Genomic DNA, 5,365 nt, shown 5'->3' on the forward strand with positions numbered 1-5,365 from the left:
CTAATTTCCAGCAGGTGACTGGGATCACTGCGCCTGTGCGGCCAACGTGGAGGAAAAACTGTAACATCAGAGTTAAAGGGCCAATCAGGATTTAAGTAGACTCAGCGCCACCCTTGGAGTTAACCCCATTGAATACATTCGCTTTCATTTTGACTCACCTCCCACTACAAGCTGTGGTTGAATGTGATAGATTTGGGTTCGTTTGCTGACCTCTGTGTAAACTTAGAAATGTAGAGTACAGTATGTGTAGGCTATGGGCAGCCCATGTTGATATGCTCCAAAATCATCGGAGTGGGGCTCTACTTTAAAAGCTAGAGGAAGCAAAGTGGCTACTGTAGATGCTTGATCCATCCAAGTTGCATTTAAGAAAAAATTCCCTCCCCATGGTAGAATCATATGAAATAACCAACAGTCAAAAACAAGACCATCTCAACAAATTTCTCATTATGTGATATATCAAAAAAGAAACAATTTCACATTTATTTTTTTAATTATTGTTTTCTTCTAAATTCTGCATAGATGCTGCATTTATTTAGGCTTTTAACAAACTTCTTGATAGCAATACAACGGTCTTGTTTCTTGATTGCAGAACTGGTCTATCTTCATTAAACAAAATGCCTATTTGGTAAATTAAATATAGCCTACATAAATCCAGTGTGATGAGCTCTGATCCAATCTTATTATTTTGCATAGTAAAATCTAAAATTAAAATCATATTTGAAATAAATAAATAAATAACTAGATAGACATTTTCAGACAACATATGAATACTATATAACTGAATGTAGTTTCCCCCTTCTTTGTCACTTTCCCACAATCTTCTCTCTCTATCCTCTATTCTCTTTTTTTCTCATTGAATTACACAATGCTTCTGTTCTCTTGCATAAGATGTATCTCTCTTGCATAAGATGTATCTCACAACATATGTGCTATGTAAAAAATGATATCTTATGATTGTTCTAATAAAACAAAAAGAAAAAAAATGAAAAAAGTGACTGCAGATGCATACAATAGCATTTCTTGAACAGAAGAGGACACTGTGGCCACTGTTTAGTGTCATTTTGCTGTATAGGCCAGTTCAAAGCAAAACTAACAAGACTTCCATGATGTTTCATCTGTGCCATCATGTTTCAAAGCACTAATGTCTTCTTGAGTGGGCGAGGCTCTGCCATGGGCCGTCCTAGGATAGCATGATAAACATTCATAAACATTCATTGTGGACCCCAATGAAAAATCACTATAACAGTATCCCTATAAATATTCCTATATGGGCTTATAATGTGTCTGTGGCACTCAGTAGTGAGTTTATGACCTTGTGGTATTTTTTTATCTCTTATGGTATTGTTAAGTTATGCCTGTAATATTCCTACAGAACCTTATAATTTTGCTGGAATGCTTTTATTGTATCTCTCTAAAATGTTTTACAGGATTACAATAAGCAGAGAAATGCCCATATTTTGTTAAAACTTGACATTGACATAATGCAGAAGGATTTTTGTGAGATTGCTGGTATGGTCCCCATACGTTAAGGATTCTCACTAAAGCATAATTAGTTTGCTCTTAATTCTTTGCCTCCCCAAAATCAAATGTCTACAATCAAATGTCTGTTCACCACAGGCTGCTGCGATAGCTTTGGCCAGACTCCCAGAAATTGCCAAAGTGACTGTGTGGTAATTTATGCCTCTGCACTACCACACATCACCCAGTGTCAATTAGTAGATGTTTTAACAGTATGGTGCTGTTTCTGTTGATTGAACTGGGCAGACAGTTTTGTACCATGACAGGAACTACAGGTGACCTCTGCTGGTGCAGTAGCTCGTCCTTTCAGTGGGAGTTACAGGGAGCTTTTCAACTCGAGTAGACCTCTTGCAGAGATTCATGTCTTCATTAACATTAACAGACAGGATGCTAGCCTGCTGCTGTATTGGATCTGGGAGCCCACCATCCTTAAAACCCTGGTTGGATCATTTCATCTCCTAGCACCCTTTGAGTTCAGGCTCTTACACCTATAAATAGAAAGTTGCAGAGTGCATCTTTGTATTTAGTTTGTGAAACATATTTGTATTTAGTTTGTGAAACATAGGGATACATTTCATCTGTTCTTTGCTATTATTAATTTTCTGCGGCAGAGGGGATGAAAAATGCATGTGCCGGTGCCAACAGGTATCTTCTATTTGAAACTTGAAACAGTTGTCCTGGGTGACCCCATACTGAGGTCACATCCACTTACCCATCAGCAGGTGGTTGCTGTAAATGTTGGAGGTGTTGAAGAAGTTCTCACATTATGAAGAAGATCTGTGCAGCACATGAACATACAAAAGCCATGAAGTACAAAAAAACAACCAAAAAGACAAAGTATTCTCTTTTATCTTTTGATAGTTTGTGCCGGAGTCACTGCACTGTGTTTTCATCTCAGTATTTATATTCCGTGCTGACTCAGTGTTTATCTGAAAATAGAAAATCAGCTTCTCATCTATGAATGATAATGTCCTAGAGTAATGTAATGAAAACTATCAGAGACAGAGAACTTGATGGAAAAAGATGACACAGTGGGCGTGAATATAATTTTCCTTCCACTGGAAACTGGCAAATGTGCAAATATCCTGAAATAAATTTCTGGGTCAGACTTTTCTGTGTGGCGGCAAAAGATTACAAGAGGTGTCACTTTGGGCCCCAAAGCCATTTGCTGTGTATGGAAATTCCCAGGTCTTTCAAGCCTAAATAGGAAGTAAAATAAAGACTGTGATTTGCATTTTTTCACCATTCGGGCTCTAATGCTCACGACTCAGCGGGGCTTTTTGTCTGCAATGGGTGCCTGGAACGGGGGTGGATGTGAACGATGGGTGGTTAACGGCAGAGCGATGGAGCTCCCCTTTACCCTGCAGCAGTTCGCCTCACCCTGAGTCACACAGGAGAGAGGATGGGCCAGGACAGGAGGAGCAACTGTCTCATGTCTGCTACAGCGGTTTTATTTTGAGCTGCTGGTAAACTGGAGCTTAGCTTGGTAATATGAAGAACCTAAACGGCTTATGGCAAACACTGCTTCATACAGTTTCATGACGGTAGGACAATGGACCTGAATATGATCCTGCACAGTTGAAATTGCAATGCTATGAATATTGTGGATGTTGGCGAGTGTGCTGAGTAAAGGGAAATCATACATCTCTTAAAAAGGTCACTTCCTTTGTGTCCTGACTCCTGCACATGCTGGACCTTATCCTACTGGGATGTTGTACAAAGCTTTATACATATCTGGCTAAGTTGCATTAGCTACCTGTCAGTAGAGGTATAGGAGGGGATGAAGATTAAGTATAGATACTGTAGTTTCGGTATTACGTACCTTGGACTCATGAATTTATTTGCACTTTCACTCATAGTTTTATAGTCATGTGCATTCATGATGTACCTTTTTTATTACCTTTTCTGTGCGTGACTTCCTTGGCATTGTTCCGCCAATTGCTGCTGTGGCACCTTAATATTCCCCAGGGGATCAATAAAGTGCAATCTCATCTCATCTCATCTCATCTCATCTCATCTCATCTCATCTCATCTTATCTTATCTTAGAAATAAAAATTAATATAAATGAAAATAAATGTTTGGTTGTCTCGGATGCACTTATTTTATACACACATCGTTTGGTACACTTGGACAGTCATTAGGGACATAATCTGGAGTCACTGGGTGTTCAGAGTCTTTCAATATCAGTTCACCTTGCGATCAGTCGATCAGTCTTATTTCACAGTAGCATGTGCAGTCCAGTCCAATCGCTCCTCTCCATCCACAGCCATCTTTATTCCCTCTCTGCAGCTTCAGTGGTGGTTCTGACTGCCTTCCCGTCGTGTGTGCCTGTGATGCCCTGCGAAGCCTCTGCAGCTTTCAGCACCTGGTTGTGTTGCCAGTGTTAGCGTCCTTCTCCCAGAGCTCACGGGCAACAGCTGAGGATTTATCATGAATTTGATATGATGAGGCTCAGCCTCCCAGAGCTCGGAACAAGCGATCTTGACTAGATGCCTGAATGGACACTCTGTCCCCCTCAGGGTGCAATCACAGGCCTCGCCCAGGCTTTTGATTGGTTTCTTTGCGATGGATGGAATGGGAGTGGCTCCTTGGGAAAAGCCAAACTGAGATGATACATGTTAGTCACCTTCAGGGACCTGGATTCAGCCAGCATGAAGCATAGCTGTACCGAGGTCATGAACTCATCAAGGCCCTGGATCAAACTGCAACGCAGCGCTGCTGTACTTGGAACAGTTCAGGGCTTATTGTTTCACATGAGGTGTGACAGAACAATTCAGTTTCACTTGGTGCAGCTGTTTGGGGGCTTTGGAACTGATCAGTTCAAGAAATAGGTAGATTTTTACCAAATTACAGTTTCAGTTGTTTCAAAAAGAAACACAAAATAAATCAAATATATTCTTAACTTAAAGTGATTTGGCTTCCTTTTTTTCTTGATTTTTCTAATGAAAACAATGTAGTTAATATCTTCGTTAATGCAATATGTTTTATAGTCAAGTCAATTTTATTTATATAGCACATTTCATGCACAGGTAAGTTCAATGTGCTTCACATAAAAAGGCAAAATAGTAACAATAAACAGATAAGGAGATAGAATATACACATATATAAAATATAAATAAAAATAAAATAACCTTTCAGCCACACATACAACGCACACACACATACATAAAATACAGCTTTTTATAACCCCTGTCCTGTTCATACAACAGCGCTCACACACAGACTACAGCAGACGCACACAAAGGCATATACACACTGACTACCAAAAGCCTGAGAAAAAAGCAATGTTTTAAGACTGCTTTTAAAAGAGGACACAGTTGTAGCAGATCTCAGGTCATCAGGTAGTTTGTTCCAGAGAACAGCACCATAGTGACTAAATGCACCTTCACCTGATTTAGATTTAACTCTAGGTACATTTAGGAGACACATGCCTGATGATCTGAGGGATCTGATTAGTTTATAGCCAGTGAGCAGGTTGGAAATGTATTTAGGAGTTATACCATTTAGGGCCTTGTAAACAAGCAGTAATACTTTGAAATCAATTCTCTACTGTACCGGGAGCCAGTGAAGTGTTCTCAGTACAGGGGTAATGTGTTCTATTTTCTGCAGCATTCTGGATGAGCTGGAGCCTACCTACTGTCTTTTTGGGAAGTCCTGCAAAAAGGGCATTACAGTAATCGAATCTGTTGGAAATGAATGTATGGACCAGTGAGAGACTTGAAGCTCCTAAATTTGGAAATGTTTTTTTAAATGGTAAAAGGCTATCTTCGTAATATTGGTGATGTGATGCTGGAAGTTAAGATTGGCATCCATAATAACCCAGGTTTCTGACATGCTCACTATGCT

This window comes from Centroberyx affinis, unplaced genomic scaffold, assembly GCF_046629955.1.
Source record: "Centroberyx affinis isolate AG114_WGS23_722 - 3 ecotype Tasmania unplaced genomic scaffold, CSIRO-AGI_Caff_v1 ptg001528l_1, whole genome shotgun sequence".
NCBI classification, from domain to species: domain Eukaryota; kingdom Metazoa; phylum Chordata; class Actinopteri; order Beryciformes; family Berycidae; genus Centroberyx; species Centroberyx affinis.